This window comes from Falco rusticolus, chromosome 8 (genome assembly GCF_015220075.1).
Source record: "Falco rusticolus isolate bFalRus1 chromosome 8, bFalRus1.pri, whole genome shotgun sequence".
NCBI lineage: Eukaryota > Metazoa > Chordata > Aves > Falconiformes > Falconidae > Falco > Falco rusticolus.
In genome coordinates, this window is record NC_051194.1 from 26964403 (window position 1) to 26984519 (window position 20117).

The 20117-nt window shown below is 41.7% G+C and overlaps 1 protein-coding gene and 1 long non-coding RNA gene across 6 annotated transcripts in view; one reads left to right on the plus strand and one right to left on the minus strand.

Annotated features, from left to right (window-relative positions):
* The window catches only part of LOC119152182, a 30337-nt gene extending 16011 nt beyond the window's left edge, over nucleotides 1–14326 (plus strand). The window contains exon 3 of the long non-coding RNA XR_005105708.1: nucleotides 8322–14326. This is a non-coding gene — a long non-coding RNA (uncharacterized LOC119152182). The remainder of the gene's footprint in view (nucleotides 1–8321) is intronic.
* The window catches only part of ARHGAP15 (Rho GTPase activating protein 15), a 348150-nt gene that overhangs the window by 318239 nt on the left and 9794 nt on the right, over nucleotides 1–20117 (minus strand). The window contains exons 2-3 of one of the 5 annotated variants that reach the window (XM_037397074.1): nucleotides 14561–19577; nucleotides 14333–14393 (exon numbers count right to left, since the gene is read on the minus strand). The gene's annotated coding sequence lies outside the window, so the exon portion shown is untranslated. The other 4 variants (XM_037397075.1, XM_037397076.1, XM_037397077.1 and 1 more) reach the window with 4 other exon arrangements.

A 20117-nucleotide genomic window follows, 5' to 3' on the forward strand; every position in this document is an offset into this window, starting at 1 on the left:
AAAAAAACCCAAACCTCAACATTTCCACCACCAGATTTTGCTTGTCTTGGTGTAGCACACGGTGAGATCCTGTCAAATATGAAGGAGATCTTGCAAAATACAAAGGAAAGGTACAAGTTACAGAAGTCGCTCCCTTAGGATTTCCAGGTGGAAATCCTTTGCTGCCCCAACTCCATGAAGATTCCCAATAGCGTTATAGATTCCCTGCGTGCCAGTAGATGGCACCCTGAATATGAGCTCCACGAATGCAAGGGCGTTGCAGTCACATTTGCAAGAATTTGGGAGTACTTACACTCTGCTCTTCTTTTTTTTTTTTTATTTAAAAAAAAAAAAAGTTTAAAAAATAATAGAGGGGAAGACAGTTGAGAAACAGATGAAATATTAACAGAAACCAGAAGAAGGATCTTATCTGATCCTTTTATGATTTGGTTCTTCCAAACTGTTATTAGCAGCGTCAGGGCCAAGTTGGGGCCAGTTTTGCAGGGGAATTCATTACACTTACTTTGGAAGGCAGAGCTGCCAAGCCCCGTGCAACTGCTTGTGAGGCACTCCATGTTCATTACATAATTAACTAATTTGCCTTTTGGCAAATAGCTAGCATCTGGAGATAAATTTTAGGTTTGAAACCTCCTACGGTTGATTTGCTGGAGAAAGGCATTAAACCAAGACAGACTTCCCCCTCCTCCCCTCGCCGTTATTTATAGGGTTCCTGGAGCAAAGGGGCAGCATAACTTTAAAGCACTCACCTCGGAGAAGGGGGACAGGGGAACACCCTGAAAAATCCTCTTGGAAAAACCTGTTCTGGGGCACTGTGGAACAGAAGCAGCAGGTTGGATAAGGGTGGGGAAAAGTCAAGGAACAGTACCTGTACAAGAAAAATCCTTGACACTGGGCTGGATGGGTGATACAGGAAGGGAAAAGTGATCAATAGAGTGGGGGTAAAGGTTATACTGGATATGAGAAAGGAGAACTTTAATTTCCGGAGAGTGGGTAGATCAGCTTACTTACAGGGCAAGAAACATCACTGAGCTGAAGGGACAAAAGCATCTTTCTGGGTGGGACAGAAAAACCAGTTCAGCTCTACACAGACAGCCACTTTGGAGGTACTTTCAGGAGTCCAAAAGCTGTCACCGAAGGGAGTTGTTCATCCTTTAAAAATTTCATGCAACCTCAGTGGGTCAATGCTTGCAGTCACTTTTCCCACAAATTGGTCCACGTGTTTGGGATGCTCAGGGAGGAGAGAAACCTGCTCCAGCAAGTAGCACAGCATCCCCAGAGTGACTCAGGTCGAACTGAAGCCACAGCTCAGACACCAGCTACAGCTGTGAGGTGGCTGCAAAACGGTCAAGTGGCAGCTGACATACCGTTACATTTGACATATCTGGCACATCAATAGTTAAGATCCTAAACCCCTAATTTCTAAATGTACAGTCAACTTGCAAACACATGGTATGGAAGTAATGAGTATTACAGAGATGAGAAACAGAAAGGTTATTGCAGATGTAAATCCGTGCACACAGCAAAGCCGTCCCGTTTCTGAGAATAAGGCCCAGTTAAAAGAGTAACAGCAAACTGTGAAGATCAGATCTCGGTCTTCCTCTCAAAGTGCTGGGTCTTGGCAAAACTATTTTCAAGAACATTTTCTGTAACTATTTTTTTAAAAACAGATTTTACAAAATCTTTATGTTCGATAACAGCAAAAATATTTCAATTATTTCTCATTTTCCTTTGATGGGGAAAAATATTTTTTGCTTTTTCTCCTCAGAAAGAGAAAGGAGATGATAAAGGAAATAAATTAACATTATTAACTTCCCAATGAAAAACAGCAAAACCAACCCTTCCTTTTTCTATTTATAATTTTCATGAAAAAAAAGTAAAAATATTCTATTTAGCTTTTTGAAAAAATTAAATATGTGAACTGTTCATCTTACTGCCATTCTTCTGACTCTGGTAGCTTAATTATGGTTTCCATCTTACAATGACAGCCAGCAAGTATTCCCCTCCTACAGCAGCTCATGAAGCTAAGAGGAAATTTCACATTGCATTTATCAGGATTTTAATCATTTTGACATGCTGCTTTGTCCAGAGTTTGATCATGTCATGAGTGGTCTGACTGGTATTACCCAAGAACTTTATGAGTTTTGGTACAGTATTGGTAAAGTTAGTATATAGGTTTTGTAAAATTATGTCTTGAGCTATACCTGCATTTCCTGCAGCTACTGACAGTGCAAGATGGAATGCAAATGTTAACTCATTAGCAACTTGTACCAAGTAGTTGTAACAAGTACTTTTACCCAAGAAAGGAAAAAAATCTATCCATGATTAATATAATTTGTTGCATTTATTATTCAGGATTATAAGGGTAAAAAATTATGTATATTTTTCATTATTTATCAAGATAAACTTTTAATTTCTTCCGACTTTGCCCCTTATGACATATGCACCATTTTCAAGTCAGAAGCATAAAGAACATGAAAGTGCTCGACATGGATACATGAAAACACTGCAAAATTAAAGTGTTCATGTTACATTCACTAATTCCATTTTTCTACTCAAAAGCATACTGTACATGAAGAACATCCAATGAAACAATATTACAGAAGAATAAAAATCAGCAGTAGGTTCCCCATTACACTAGACCTGTGAGCCTGAAAAACCATAAAAATGGAAGAGGAAGTAAGAGTTAACAAATGAAAAAACAAGATAATGCCACACACGTGGTGTGTCAGAACATTCTTGTAAAGGAGAAAACATATTGCTGTGCCTGTGAAAGAAGCGTTTAAAGTCAACACACCTACGTAAATATTTCTGCTATTGGGCTTTGCTCTTAGCCTTTGCTGCACTGTTTGTTATCTCTGCTGAAGTGCAGCTCAGGGCGGTTAGTGCTTAAACACAAAACTGATGGAAATAAAAGGGGACAGATGAAAAAACTGTAGGTAAAGAGAAGGCATAACAAGTAAACAGCCACAAAGCTTTTTTCCAATTATTCTTATCTGCACTCTGTTGTGTCTTTTTTTTTTTTTTTTTTGGGGGGGGGGGGTGTGGCACACAGCTCTCACAGCTAACATCACATGTCTGCGCCCAGGGCATGGACACAAACAGCAAAGGCTGCTGAGTGATGCGGTGTCCTGGGCCAGTGCCCAGAAGTGTCCTGAAGCCAGTTTATCTGAGAACTAGAAAAATCCATTGTAATGAAAATACAATACAGATGTAACATTCCTGTGCCTTTCCCTTTGCAGAAAGATGTCTGGAATAATTTGTACTTAGGAAGCAGCATTAATTTCAACTGTCGGTCATATCTCTAGTCAAAGTAGGAGATCAGGAATGGCACTGCATCACCATTGCCTGGGTCTTTACTCTGGTTTTATCCTTTTATATCAGACAGACAATAAAACAGGACTTTGTGCTGAGTTCTACTGTAAAATGTAAAATGTAAACTACTGAGTTTCTGTTGTAAAATGCTAATGCCCTAAACCCAACAACTCAGTTCCCCTTACCCACCAAAACTCCAATCTCATCAGCAAACACCAGTGAGTTAGTTGATACATCCCAAGTCCTACAAAAGCCACGCTCATCAGCATTAATTATCACATCCCCTGTTAATTTCTTTACCTGCTGCAACCATATTAGGCTTTCAGTGGTGTCTCTCAGAACTGACAACACACTGAGCCAGGATCATGGGGGTCATCTTATTTCAGTGTTTAAAGGCTGGCTTTGTAGTCACTCTTTTCTACTCCAGTATTTGAGGACTTTCTGCAAATAAAAGCAGAAATGGTCCACAGAGTTCTTCAGGCAACTCTAATTTACATGTATAGTTACCAATGCCTCTCCTATGGGCAAAGAGAAGAGTAAACTCATTTTTCTGCTTTGTTTGTAATAATATCTCACTGCCCAGCATTTCTTTGTTACCATGTGTGGGATATGCTGCTCAGCACCATTATTCACAATTTTATTTATGCTGTGAGCTATCTAATCCAGTCTCTATGAAGGATGTACCTAAAAGTCAATTTCTTGACACAGTTTGGCCTAAATCATAGCAGACTTCCTAGGCAGTAGCCCAGTACAAGTAGTAAAGCATTTCCAAGCGTCCTTGTTAAGCAACTGTTTTGCTAAAGAAACTTTTATCCTTGAGATTTTAACTTGATCCTTGATATGATGACCATTTCAAACTTTTTGGTTTATTCTCTGATATTAAAGAAAGCGCTACATTTTACAATAACACTTAGTCAATAATTCTCACGATTGAAAAATCACAAAACCAGCTTAATATCCAGTAGGAACAAAGCATGGTATCATTTGAAATGATATCTCCCTAGTTTCTGCAATACAGGACATGCAGTTTCTGACAGGTCTTAAAGGTCTGATCCTGATCTCAGGTTCACAGTGAACCCACTGCAGCTGATGGAATTACAGCAAAGCCAAAGTAACACCAAGCACACCCAAAAAGGAACAAAAAAGCACATATTGCATTGTGGTGTCAGGTGTGGTGATACACTAAGAGGCTGCAAGAGGGAGGGACACCATTGCACCGTTGTACAGCAGCAACTCTGTTGAATTTTGGGTCTAAGAACATACTCTACGGTTGTTCTGATGACTGAATTCCGAAGAACTAAAGTGTTGAACTACAAGGCTTCTTTTCCCATTCCTGATAGCTACCACACATATTAGGAGTATGTGAATCTCTGCTTACAGTAGGTCACAGCCCCACGTGGCTGTGAAGTCTACACCGCACGGTATCTTACAGACTTCTACAGTTTGAAGCTTCAGAGATTTTCCTGCCCATTGACTGCAGCACTAAAAATATAAGTGACTTGCTGCTATGAAGATTGACTGCAGTCATCTTTTTTTGCAACTAGCAATAGCACCTTACACAATAAAAAAATATCAAAAGGATAAAATAAAGTAATTGAAGGCTGATATCAAGTCCCTCTTTCTAGCAGATGGCAGCAAAATGCCTTAACCAAATAGACAGTTTCAGTGGAAATTTTATTAAACTTTACAAATTGTTGCTTGATTTGTCTCAAAGACTGGATGGAGAGAGACATGAAGACAGAAAATTTAAACAGCTGTGCTAGACTGGCAATGGCTGTCAACGAGGATTTAAGCAGGGACCTAAAGTCCTCTTTTGTGTCATTCTGAGATGTTGTAAAAGATGATAGCTGAAAGCCCCAGGGTCTGTTCTCTGCTATACGTAGACCTTTAAAAATAGCAGGATCAGATGTCAAAGAAAAACAGCCACCTGGAAAAGCTACTTGTACCCTATAGGGCAGCGACATGCTGTCTCTGAAAATGCTTTCATACCTGGATAGAAATGGCCTGAAAATTAGAAAGAGAAGAGGATGAGAGACTGTTACTATTCCAAAGTTGTGCAGATACAATGACAAACTCTTCACATCCATATTTAATGACCACAGACCCAACTCTCATCCTGTGATCCTCCATGACCTGCTGTCTACGGGACTTCCCTGCACAAACAAAAGCTTGCTAGGAAATATTGTTAGAAATATCACTAGGATATTCTTGGAAACAACACAAACACATAGGATAGGGTAAAAGAGCTTCCTCACATCAGGAAGTGACTACATATGGTCACGTCTCTTCTTGCATCACTTAGTTTCTTAATTATATTACATGTGAAGGTCTCAGGAAAGGTAACAGTTGTTTCAGGAGTTCGTCTGTCCCAATATATCATATGGGATAGCATAATGGAGTCTATTTTCACCGCTCCTATGTCACTTTAATATCTCAGTTTCAAGTGGAACTTGAAGCTAAAAGTATCCTTTGTGTACAGTTTGGCCTGCATATGTTCTGGGAACAGTCGTCCATAGTAGAAATTCAGTTGAATATGTAAAAGAACATGCCTGGGAAAAATTGCTACTTCTAGGTCTTCCTGCTGGCAGTGCATTTCATTTCTTTCTGGAGCGCATCTGATCTGCGACACCTGCCTGCATTTTCCATGCTGTGCAAGATAGATTACAATCCTTCCAGTGATGAATATTGGTCATATATACACAGTATTAAAAGAACTCAGCTATGACTGTCACCTGAAATGTCGCACTCATAATGCACCCTGCAACACAGAATACAGAACAAATATGATTTAGACATTAGACCAATGGCCACAAGTAGTTTACAACATCATAAAGGTTTGTAACAATTTAATTGATTTAACACCAAACCTGAGAAGTGCTAGAGGGGAATGCTTGGTTACTCCCGACCTGCCCTCACCTAACACAGGAGGAAAAGGTAATTTCCTTCTACCTCCTTTCTTTCTGCTATACATTCGTATACGGCAGGTAAGTACGGTAATACAATCATGGCTTTCCAACCACCACATGTACGGCTGACCAGTTCTAAACTAATTTTACACCTGCATATGATGCTTGTCGCATGGTAACTTTTTAGTTTAAAGCTGTCTAATTCCGAATTTAAAAAAAAATAAAAAAAATCCAATGTTTTCTCTAGGAAGATCACATAAGAATCACAAATTTTCTCCGGTGCTTGAAAGAAATCTGTTCCTATAGCCTAAATGTTCAGAAAAGTGTTGTTACTTTTAATGTTGCCAGATCTGAAGTGATGAGATACTATGGGAAAGGTTATTCTTGCAGTATTTACAGATACAAGCAGAAGCAGAAGTGACAGAAATTTCAAAGTAAGACTTCTTGAAATACTTCCAGCTCAATTTTGCAGAACTTATCCTCACAGAGATTCAGATATTCATCCAAACTTTCCATGCTTACCTGAACTAGACATGTGGTGATGGTAATTTTGGAACAGCCCAAACTCTCTGGAGAAGTAGAAGAGTTAGTACCACAAGACAAACTGATGTATTAGAAAAAAAAAATGTTTAATGCCTGAAAGCTTACTGCAAATAACCAGAGAAACAAACTTCCTATAAGCTTTAAATCTCAAGCTCTGCCAACAGAAATTCAGGTTTTGATTTCACAGCAGCGATATAAACAAGCCACCACAAGGCCAGCTCAGGTAGGATGTTACAGCACATTTGTGACCCCCACCACGTTCATGTACAGGCATGTGCTCCACTGGTTGATTCATGGTGGAGGAAGCACCTCCTGCTCATCACTAAGACTGCACACAAGTTTGATGCCCCTCTGCCTTTAGATCACTTGCGCACAACTGAACGCTTGGAGCAGCTGTAAGTCCTGCCTCAGTTTGCCTCCTGCTCCTTAGGTCCTGCAGCAGCAGCAGCCCCTTCACTAGAAAAAATGCCTTCCGGAGCTCTTTTAAGCCTTTGGTGAGGCAGTGGCAGTGGGTTTAACCTCTTAGGGTATCTCAGAGTCCCTCAACTTAGTAGTTTAAATGCACATTTGCCACGTCTTATTCCATTTCGCAATTCCATATACCCATCATCCTACAGAAGACACATCTGTTAAACTGAGTTACTGAGATTATCAAAGAGGAAAGGCTTTAAAGCTTCTCAGACTTTAAAAAAAATTAAAAAAACCAAACTTATAGTAAAAATATTTCTTTCTTTTTTTATGTAAAACTTATCACAAAAAAAAAATATTTCTTTCTCTTTCTGGCACCGCCTGCCTCAATAATGTCTACAACAAGAGGCTCGTCCCTTACTCAGATGGCAAGGCCCCCTCCCTCCCACTCCCCTGGATAAGGTTTGATTCCCCGTGCTGTGCACATGAAACGGTCCCTCCCACCCACTCCTCCAGACATAGCTGCAGTAGTTTTTGTGCTGTGATCCTGCAGCTGCTCCCTTTACTTCTTCTCACTGCTCCCACTTCCCATCTGAGGGGGGAAAAAAAAAAAAAAAAAGCTCCAGACACTTTTAATGTGTTCCCACACTCCATCTCCACTTTGCAGAGCTCCCGGTGCTGCTCTTCTAAGAGACACTGCTGTGAAACACACCAGAGCCCACACCTACAATTTTAGGAGAAAACTTTTAAGCTACAGCAGGAACTAGAAGGGGAAATTCTCTGTGGCTTGCATCAAGCAAGCCCCTCTTCTGCATTTCGTGGGGCCCCCAGCCAGCTTGCTTCAGCAGCCACCCCTGCCGTGCCCAGAGCAGAGTGTCAGGCAGCAGGAGCACCTGCCCCCCGCCCTGCCAGCAAAGCGGGCAGGAGACAGCGGCATTTGTTTTATGTGACTGTATTTGATATCACATTGTGTGGCTAAGATGTCTGCATTCAGCAAAGGGGAAATGTCAAGGGTACTGTGGTGTCAAAAGCATGATTGCTTGGATTATGCAAGAGGTTTGAGCACAGGTTCTCTTAATTAGATTTAAAATTTTTACTGCAAATGTACATGCTTCATGAGGGACCAATGAAAATATTTTTTTTTTAACTAAGGTGGTTCAAGATGACTCCAGGAACCTTGTATGCCTGCTTTGCGTGGGCCAGGAGACCAGAGCCCACCTGTACCCCCAGCCCCACCGCAGACACGCTGCACTCAGAGCAGTCAGTCAGCAGTGACGACAGCAGGAGTGCGTCAGTGCCAGATCCACGTGTGAACACCAGCAGTCACAGTGAGAAGAGTGGCAGCCATTCATCTGCCCCCAGCACGGCTGAGAGCAGAAATCCTTGACAAGTATTACATCTTCCATCAGCTGTGGGTTTATTAAGTCATGTGGAAACATGCATAGCTGATGTACCCCTCAGATCCCTTGGTGGATGAAATTGCTGCACTCAGCTCAAGTGAGCCTTGGCAGTCCTACGTACCTGCATTAAAATGTCCGCACCGTGCATCAGCATTATTCACTAAACACCTGTATCTCAGCGTGTGATACGAGTCTGGTAAGAAATCTCTGCATTGAATATTTTTCATTCTTTTATTTTATGCAATTTCTGCTCCACTTCTCAATAGATTCCCTCTTTTCACTTAGTTGCAGTCTAGGAAAGATTTAATAAAAAGACCCAAACTTTAGATGAAAATTAAAACTAGCAAAGAAGTTTTCTGATTAAAAATCTGTGCAGAAGTTCTGGATGTCTCAGGTCTGTATGACTTCTTCCTACCCAACCCAGAGCCAGTGCTAGGCTGTCCAAACGAAATTCAAGAATTAGTTGAAGACACCGGTTTCTCCAAGCCTCTGCTAAGAGTGGGGGCACTCCTTGCCTTTGCCAGGGCCTAGGGTTAATGAACAAGGAGGAACTGACTGTTGTGGTTGCTCTTACTTGGGCTGTTTCCACTTTCGTTGCCACTCCCAGAAGAGTGGATGGATTAATGCCACCTCCTAGTCCAAAAATCATCACAAGAATTTGACTACTCATTACACTGGTACTACTATACTTAACTTTTTTTTGCTAATAAACTAACAGAGCACACAATGTGCTGCTGGTAATAGAAACATTAATCCTTCTAGATCAAACCTCAGCAATACTCGGCCCAAAGCACAAGAGGCAGCATGTGTCAGAACAGCTCGGCCTGTTGGAAAATCTGATGTAACACCTTCCTAGTGGAAAATGTTGATTCACTTGTAGCAAAGCTGTTCATTAGAAATGCATTTTGTTTAAGAGAGCCCAGGGAGGCTTCTGTTGGTGTTTGCTGTGAATGTCCGTGGTGTTACCATCAGGCTCTCCTGCAGTGTGGGGGGAGGTCTGGCTCTGGCCAGCATCCCCATGTGGGCTGGGGATTCCCCAAACAGTGGGACACACTGCTAGTGTTGGGTCCGTTCTCCCACTGTGGACTGCTCAGTTCCTCCAACTCCACTGTCCGAAGCAGACACCTGGCCAGCCCAGCAGCAGGTGCCTCCTGGCTCCAGTTGGGATGCCAGAAAAGCTGAGAGCATCCTGACACCCTGCAGGCTGGTGACAGACCTACCAGTCATGGAGGTGACTCCCTGGGAGACAGAACTCCATAGCTTCAATTGCCTTCACAAAATATCTGTGTCATTTCCCTCCTCACCCACGAAGGAAGAGTTTAGCAACGTCCTGAGCAGCAGACAAACAAGCACAGGTGCTAAGCGCTATTCCCTGCCTAGGAGGAGCTTCGCTATCTAGTTCAGCACCAAATACAGTGGTGGTTTTTGCTCAGGGTGTGGCAGGAAAAGAAATAAGAAAAGAAAAGCAAGCACGTACTTAAAGCTCTTCAGCTCAGCCACACAACCACTTCTGTTTTCTCTTCCTCCTTGTCTCCCCACTCCCCCTTCATCATGTTGCAGCTGTGCTGAAAACTGATGGGTGTCTTGGAAATGGAATCAGAAGTCACTTGAAGTTCATTTGCTCGAGGACTGTGCCTGTTCAGTCTATCAGACACAGGCTTGGAAAGAAATATTCATGAAAAGCCACAGTACAAACCCACAATACCTGGCCTAGCTGCAACTGAATAATTTAATATCTGTCAAACTCCAATGGCAGGAGGTGTTACATTACGCCTTAAACAACCTTAAACCGCTAACCATAGCAATATCAAACTTGCTTAGTTAATTTATTGAAGGAATCCTTCAGCAGGTACCTGTGCACTGAGTTAGTATTTTACTGTGTAACTTGCACATACTCCCAGAAATTTAGAATCTAATTCAGAAAATGCCAATATCTGTTTAACCCTCTGATACCTTTCCTACTGAATTCCCAAACAAGTTCTTTTTCACACTGAGTAAAGTGACTAAAAATAAAGAGAAATTAAGAGAAAAAGGCCAAAATTTTCAAGCATGTAAACATTTTGGGTTCTTAGTTTCTGGCAAATTATGCTCTTACACATGCCAGACCTCAGCACTACCAGGTGGCTTCAGCACGAGCCAACAACGCCCTGAAAATCTGCTTCAGCATGACCCCGCTGCATCCACGGGCTGAGCTCTAGCATGAGTTAGATTTGCCCCATAGTCAGTTTGCAGTATCTAAATATCTGTGCCCAGAAACTTAACGCCTGGTTTTCTCATTCAGACAGCCTTCTTAAAACAAAAATATCCGAGAACATTTCTTTTGCTCCTATTTCAGCCAGCCTGGAAGTTTGCACCCCAAGGTGCTTCAAGGTGTAATAAAAATTATGGGAGTCCACAGACTCTGTGATGAGAAGTCTCGCTCTTCAAAGTAAAAATACATCACATTGAGGAAGTCCTGTGAAAGCGAGGAGCTAGCAGTGTTTGTTTTGTAGTGAGTCTCCAAAACAACCTTTTTATAGAATTTCTTAAAGCAGGGAAGGCTGACAGAGGCATCAAGTACAGGAAGGCACAAGCTTAATATCCAGCACAGCACACAACCACCTCTGTCCTTCAGATGTCAACAAGAGAGTTGTCAGTGAAATTAAGATTCACTGACACCTCTGGCTGAAGCAGACCAACTTTATGAGAAGGTCTGAGAAGCAGGTAACACCAGTACCTCCTGACCTAGACCAAGCTCACAGGTTCCCAAATACACACCCAAGGAAGCGTGCTGTTGTGAGCAAGCTGGAGGTAGCAGGACCTTCAGCCTCCTATGAGACTAAAAGGACATTACAGCAGTTAGTTTGAATGTGACAAAAGCTGTGGAAGCCACTACAGGATGGGAAAAGGGATAGTTTTGTGCAGGTTGTGTAAGCAGTAAAGAAATCTGCTGTTGTGCTCTGAATAGCACTTGAATTATCATGGAAGATATGCGGCCAAAAGCTGGGCCAAAATTTTGTCCCATCTGTTTTTTTTCAGGATTAATGCCATCAACAAATGAAACCAGAAAAATGATCAAAGCATCTTCATATAGATGGCATCCACCAGTACCAGCTTCTGTCTTTGTAGTGCTGAGAAACAGGTTTGATGCCTCCATGTGAAAGTCTTACTTAGGAGAAAAGTGAAACATAGAGACTTTAGCTAGAGCTCCAGTGATACTTTCTTTTGTCTTTAAAAGAGATCAGCCCAAACAACACCCATACAGTATTAGGATAAATTCCGTACAACTGCCATATTTCAGGTTTTTAATCAAGAACACACCTAAGCGCTAAAAACACACGTCTCCAACATCGAGACAGTTCTTAGCAGCATGCAGGTTTTAACAGCCAGCTGAATGGTTAGCAACTCACGCTGATTGAGCTGACACAGCACAGAGGCATCTAAAACAAAAGTCAAGAAAAATGCTCATGTACCGGAATTACACATTGTGAACCTCAAAAAATTCAGAAGACGCTGCCTATAACCCACTAAGCCCCATGTGGCTTAGTAGAAACAGCCCATAATACAGCAGGTTCCCACTGCTCAAAGTCTGTGGGACTGCTTAGCAGGAACCAGGCTGAAGTCTCTGAGCAGACAGCAGCAGCCATCCTCACTGCAGCACTAGAGATCGTGACGGGCACTCTATCCCACTTGCACGGGATATTACATTTTAGAGCTTGGTCTGAAGCTCATCACAGCACAGAATTAATAACTTCTGGGAGCAGAAGTAGAGAAATCCAAACCGGAGCTGCGTACAGCTGTTTCGGTTAAGTTAGCACCACATCGGAGGTTGTAAAGTTGTGCCACCCAAATATCAGGAAAAGAATCTATATGGATGTCTGTCACTATTTGAGTTTCTGGTTCCTGCCTTGCTCCAGGTAGGGAGGAACGTGCCCCAGACCACGGTCTGATACAGATCTGTCCATTGCTGCCCTGGCCAGCCCAGCCCCGTGAGAGGGACTGCTGAGGGGGTCATGCACTCGTGCTAGGTCAGAAGGTGGATTATCTCTCTAAAGCTAGGGTATCTCTTGTACCAAAGCAAAAGGAAGTTTCTACAACAAATGCTGCCAAAAACACAATTTTTTTATTTTTTTTTTTTTGTAATTCAATAATAGAGTACAGCAGGAGGTTTAAAACACAGAGTGATTCAGCTGTTCACTCTATTTGGAAAAGAAAATGAACAAATGTACATTACAGATGTAATTGGATTGAGAGGTAAAGTGAACAAGAGATGCTGCTTTTAAATGAATCTTTTTTGGACACAAAGAGGTAAGTTGCAGGGGAGGGAGAAAATAAAGAAAAATAACTCTGAGAATTCAAACTACTTTACCAAATCTCACAGCTCTGTGGAAAATGCATTTCAAATGACTCTAAGACATTGCAGCAGTAACATAAAAACCACTACAAACACAGCCCAGGAAGAGAACATGTTCTTTTTATACAATTTCCCTGTCTGTGTTGATTTGTGCATGCAGGCGGGACAGCTTTTTTTCTCCAAAAAGTACAGAAAATTTGAAATGTAATCTTACAACACTACACTAAAATCTGTCTCCAATTAGTATGCATGATTTCAAAATGAGCTTCAAGCCACGTATGATATCTTTCAACTCTGACCCATATTTCCAAAAGAAAAACAAATTGCTTCTTAAGATAAGGCTATCAGTTAGAAACAGGAGTACTTGTCACAAAATTTGCAGCAAACTACACATTACCAGGAAAATAAATCTTCACTGTAGAACAAATCTTGCTAATTCTGGCTCTCCTTTATGTGGCCTATAATCAAAGCATTATATTGTGTTAATTGTACATCTTCCCAAGTTACTATTTCCTTGTAAAGCCCGGAAGGCCAGCAAGCAGTGTTCGCCCAGTGACAGCAACACAAAGCGATCTTTTCTGATAGAAAGCTCCGAGTGAGATGGGGACTCAGGACACATAACCTTTTTCAGGTCAGCTCCGAAGCGGAGGAGGAATCAGTCTGAATCTAAACAGCTTCATGCAGGAAGCACGCTACCACAACATCTCCATTGAACATTTCCACGAGGAATGTCGCTGAAAGTGCCCATAGAAAAACCAAGGGTATTTTTGGTACACTGCCCTTTATGCTGCCCTGTGTCCTTTTCCTATTAGTGTCACTGATGAATAATAGGGTGGTACCACATTTTTGGTACTGAGCAGGGCAAGAAATCCCTCTATCGACATCTTCAGTCTCTAGCAATACCAAGTATCAGCTGGATAACTACCCTTACCACCCACTAACTCTTACAGCATCCACCACTACTGATCACCTCCCTCGTGGTCACCAGCAGGGAACCCAGTTAATCAAGCAATGATGAACAGCACCTGGCAAAGGCAAATGTTGGGAAAAGTGATGTAATCTCATTTTCCAGCCAGTGCCACCAGCCTTTTCTACCTTTTAGGGACAGCTAGTTAGTACCAGCAGGGATAGGAGAAGTGATTAGTGGTTTGGGATACCAGGAAGCATCAGATACAGTTGCCTCTTGCAAGGATGCAGCAGATTTGTTGAATTCTGAACACCATTTTTGCCTTTAAAACATGGTTTCACATCTGTACCCTCTACATTTTTGCTTATTGCTTTCAAATTCACAAACACCAATAGAAATAAAATAATTGCGTAATTAATACAATCTGCATTGAACACATAAAAAATACACGTTGTGATTATTTAAAAAAATCTTTAGCAACAGGGTTCTTAAACCACATTAAGATGAATTTAAGGCTCCTTACCTACAGCCCCACAGACGCCATCATCTCATCTCAAACTGCCATCGACCAGCAACAGCTTTAACTATTTCAAAAAACGGAAAACATCTAGGTCACATGTCTATAGACAGCATTTGGGTTAATCTCCTACAGCTCATAAAGACAGAAAGAAAGTAGGAAGAAAAAAAAAAGTAAAATAAAACCACTTCCTGCAACAGCCAAAAGTAACCATCTCACCAGTGAGCAACTTACACCCAGGTTTAGTGCAAAGTTCTTCCAGACTGGATAAGAAGCCAGATTTTGAAGTATGAAAGCAGCTTCGCTGTTAAAATTGCAGCAAACAGGGGGGGGTAGTTTTTGCAGAAGGTAAACATGAGGTTTAAAAGGAAATGCTGAAAGGAATTACGATTCTAAGCCTCAAGACAACTTCCCTTTTCTTACCTTCAATGAAACCCTTTGAGTACTGAAATAAATAGCTTGCAACAAATCTGCTTTACTGTTTCGAAATGTAGCTTTAGTAAACGTGACACCATACTGTTACATTAGATTTATAAAACACCCAATTCTGGCCAAACAGAGAGTTTGCTCTTAAGAAAAAAAGAAAAAGAAAAAAAGACTTGTACTATTGCCTGGCGAAGGTCCCTTCAGATAAACACTTCAGTTTCTTTGATTTTCTGTTCTAACACTTCTCCTTGAAGCAGCCCCTGGAGAAGCCCAGGCGCACACAGCTGCTGCCCTGCTTCGCTTCCCGCAGCATCTCGTGCCACAGTGGTCCCTTCTAGCCAGGGCAACCCAGGGGACCAGCAGATTCAGATGTAGATCTGCACCTTCAGGGCTCTAGAAAAGCCCCTTCATGGCATACACCTTCCCTGAACCTTCCCCCAGCCAGGAACAACAGTATCTTTCTGGTATTTCTAGCTCAACTCACAAAAGGATGGCTGGTCTCCCCTTACAGGGCAGAGGGGCTTTGCTGTCTGTGGAGGGACCCCCCCATGGTGCTGGTCAGGCTGCAGAGCCCTCTGTTAATGCTTTAGAAGAACAGAGGGATCTTTTTGGGTTGCCTCCCACAACCAAACAAAGAGCTGCCATACAACACGAGAAAATCAAGGCCATCCTGAAGTTTAAGGGTTTGTCCCAACAGTGAAGTAAAATGAACCCTATTGACAGGAGGTGCCAGTGGAGCTCCTCAAGATGTGCTTCATCTGTGCACATGTCCAGCAAGGAATTCATTGGGTGCCGTAAAGGAGGATCCTGCAGAGCATCCCATAGAGAAAGGGCAGAGAGAAAAAAACAAGGGCTGGGGCTGAGGCTGGCGTGGAGCTTAGGCAGAGCTAGAAAGGGATTGTGACAAATGTTACAAGGCTGCAAAGAAAGACTGATTTGCAGGCAGATCATTTCCTACTGCTACAAAAATAGGTGCAAGATAGTTCCTGTGGAGAACAGTTTTAGTACATGATGCACTTACTGAAGCACAGGGGAAGCCGGACCTTTGAGGACTGAAGAATACCAGAAAGAAGAAGGGGGGATGCAGCATCGCTGAAGGAATGGCAGAGCTATTGGGCTACACAGTGACCCTTACATTGTTATGATTATTGATTCTGCAGTAACTTCCACAACGCCTATTTCATGGCCAGCAATGCAATTATGCTAAAGGCCATACAAAGCCACAACCAAGACCATCCTTGTTCCCAAACGCTTCCGATGTACTCCGAAAAGTAACACAGGAGAGGGAGCTGGGCAGTGTGACAGCTGGTCTTCAACGTCCTAAACCGAAATATCATTTTTCTGTAGGCACTGCAACTTAGGTATGAATTTTAAAGATGGACTTTTGGAACAAAATAGTTGGTGTTGTGTATGAAAGGCAACAAGCTGTTTCTGCCAGGTGTGAGGAGGTGAGAAAGCAATAGTGTGCTTTTCTGTAAACTGAGAACTGCTAGTGCCTAAAGAACCTGCAGCAGCACTAATTAATTGCTAGCTCTTTTAAAAACAGTATAAGTTTCAACCAATTTTCTCATATAGAATAAATTTTGATTGAAAAATCTATGGTAGCCATCTAGATCTTAAGATTTTCCTCATATCGAACCATCAAAAGCATTTTTACAATTACAAAACCTTTATGAGCAATGCGGACAACAGAAGTTCATCACTAAAATGTGAAGAAACCATCAGCAAACCTGTAAAATACTGCAGAAGAACTTGCCTATGTTAACTTGTCCAAAACCTAGATTACCGGGGACGTGACATTTTTCATGAAAATGTCTTTCACCGTACACCTAACATTTCAAGTCAAGTTGCATACTCCGTCTGATTTCCTCCGCATCCATTTGACAGTATGTCAGTAGTGACAAAATTCTATAAAAGGATGGCAGCTTTGCATACTGCTTAAACTTATGCGGCACAAGCTTCCTGTGTGATCTCTGGAAGGCTGAAAATACTTTAGATGTGCAAAAAAAACAGTTTAGCAAAATGTAAGAGCTCATTTAATCTCAGTAAAACTAAACAGGAAACAGGAACTTAATATACGTTACCTGGAGCAGATTGCTGCTCAATAGGTTGGTCTTTGCGCATTTGCTGTGCAAGTTAAAGATGGAGCATCGTTTCTGAAGCTCAGATTTCTTGTCCCTATTTCAGGGACTCATGGCGTCATTGCTTACGAGACGTGTCATCAAGTTGGTGAACATCCAGATTTCCATATCTCATAACTGAGAGCACAGAGCATTGAGGCTAAAACAGCAGGCTTAAAAATCACTTTTGACTGAGGATGCCGAATGCCCAGCAGCTGTTGCCAACTCTTTTATAACAAATTCAAGAAGTACCATATTTCACCAGGTACTTGAACAGCGATTCCAAGGCTTGTTTTGGACCAGCAGTATCCTGAGGGGGAAAGAAAAGTTGACTTTTTTTCTTTTTTGCCTAGTTCAGCCTTTACTCTCTGTTGGGATGGCTGATAGGCAGCCCATAGTCTGGCTTGTATAGCAGACACCCAGCAGTGAATCGAATTCAGTGGGTAAATCCAGCCCTAATAGACCACACAAACCTGGACAGCATACAGGCACAAGCCTAGAAGAACAACTGTGCACCCAATGGCTGGTTCCAGAATAAAATAATTTATTAATGAAAATGCATAAAGTTCCAAAACTTTGCAATTCACTGGGAAAAACCCTAGGAAATGAGTAGACTATGTGATAATGGAGAAATAATGTATTATTTCCCATGTTCTTCACCAGAGAAATGGTATTTTTCATATTTGTGGTATGGTTTAAAATATTTAAATTAAACAGGATAAGAGTTATGCCTATATGGACAGTAATTCATAAGCTCGCTCATGGCAATTTTTTGCTCTGAGAGCTGGTGTCCATTTAGTAGCCATTATTTTTTTTTGCTATAAGGGCTTTGAATATTTAATCCAGCAAAAGCATTTCTAGGAGCACATTCTTATGTATTGAGAAGGCCATGCACGTGGCCATGTAATGGCTCCAATAGTTTATATTCCAAGTTAACAGCAGTCCCTAATATTACCTGCTTGGGCAATAAATGCTTACTATGTAGGAGCCTGTATGTAAATGTCAATGTAAATATACAGTAATGGCTAAATTCACACAATCCTCTCAACCATAACATGCATTATAAACATTCTGGTATCGTCTTCCAAAACCTTTTACTCTGAGCTGATTTTTCCTCTAAACAATCCATTTTACTTACCGCAGCCTTAAAAGTGCAAAAGATGTTTTTTAAAAATTGTCACAGGTGGTAGAAAATAGATCTTTAGAGATTACCCAGCAGTTTAATGTTGGCTATATGGAAGGAACATATGCGCTGTGACTCGAGGTCTAAAACCCACAACATTCAAATTTTAGGAGACAAATGATCTTGCATTAAAACATCTCTTAATAGCTGGGTTGCTAAAGTTTTGATAACAGACCTACTTTGCAAAGCAGAAGAGAAGTTTAGGATAGAATTCTCTGAACCTTCGCTTCCTAATAAAGATCATTTTGCCTTATAATGACGTTTGGATTTAGAAATATTCATAGTTAAGAAAATAACATATTACTTTATTTTTACACTCTATTTTTCAAGCCTGCCTAATGCAATTTTTCACTGTTTGAAAGAAAAAAATAGGATGCTGAAGTTAATGAAACCTGGTAGGTAAGAAAGTTCTACGCAAATACAAAGCGGTCCTTTTCTCTCTCTATTCCAGGTGTTTTAAGGGTCTTGACACATTTTAAAGCCCAGCCTTGCCTAGGGCTGTTTTGAATAACTTAGAAATGTCACTCCAACCCATTGTATAGCTATACTGTACTAAAAAAGAGACAAAACTCAGCATATGTTGATGCATTATGTAAAGACTTTCCTTGACAGGATGTAGCTACATGCAAGCTTTAAATGCAGTGTAAATGCATTTTCTGGAGTGTTAGGCCTCTGAGTGCTAAAAGTACTACAATACCAAAACTGCCAAAAAGGTGGGTTTACATCACACAATAATGGACCTTAAAAAGACAAATGAGTCATGCACTTTGGGCGACAATATCTTCATCTATGCCCCCATGTTCCAGTTAGCTACAAAGTGGTGCGAGCAAGATCCTCTCCAAAGCCTTTCTCTTCTCCCTGGTGTTCACCACTGGCTTCAGGTATGACCCAAAGTCTCCACGCCAATAGCTAGTTGACTGGAGATGTTCCAAAAATGGTTGATGCTTTCACAGTAAAGGAAGTATGAAGTGGCTGGACTGTCCTTAGCGTAAAACTGATGGTGTTGTTTCTACCTCTATTAAAAAACCTTCAGCTGCATGGTGAATAATGGTGGGGAAAGTACCAAGCGCTGTAAAATCTCATGCGGCAGGTTAATGTAGAAGAAAGCTGAGATGTTATGGGACATTCTCTTCTTTTGCTTCAGCCTTTGAGGAAGAGGAAGCTCATTTCTACAGTATCAAATTCCACGTTCACAAAAAAGACAAATGCAAGCATACGGCAAGGCAAAGCATTCACAAAATTAATGTGGCCCCCATCAAATCTAGCGGCAATAAGAATTGCTGAAGTCATTGCTTGTCTCTTCCCAGTATATATTTTATCCACATGGTAGGTAGGTCTGCTCTCATTCGGCTCCCTCCCACGCTGCCATCGCAGTCAGTCAGAGCAGCCTGGGCAGTTGTGCCAGCAGCAGCGAGTCAACAGCAACAAGTCAGACGCAGGGAGTAAAACTCCTCTGCAGACAGGTGGTTGTCCTCTCCTGTGTCCAGAAGATTTCAGGGGAGACAATGCTGCCTGAAACAGACTGGGAAACAAAAAATAGATCAGTTTATCAAAGACTTGGAATCAGAGTCATTTAGGTTGGAAAAGACCTTTAGGGTCATCGAGTCCAACTGTTAGCCTAGTGCTGCCAACTCCACTACTAAACTGTGTCCCTAAGCACCACATTTACATGTATTTTGAATATCTGCAGGGATGGGGACTCAACCACATCCCTGGGCAGCCTGTTCCAATGCTGGACAACCCTTTTGGTGAAGAAATTTTTCCTAATATCTAATCTAAATCTCACCTGGTGGAACCTGAGGCTGTTTCCTCTTGTTCTGTTGCTTGCTGCCTGGGAGAAGAGACTGACCCCCACCTTGCTACAACCTCCTTGCAGGCAGCTGCAGAGAGTGATAAGTACCCCCTGAGTCTCCTTTTCTCCAGGCTAAACACCCCCAGTTCCCTCAGCTGCTCCTCATAAGACTTGTGCTCCAGTCCCTTCCCCAGCTTTGTTGACCTTCTCTGGACACGCTCCAGCACCTCTACGTCCTTCTTGTAGTGAGGGGCCCAAATCTGAACATAG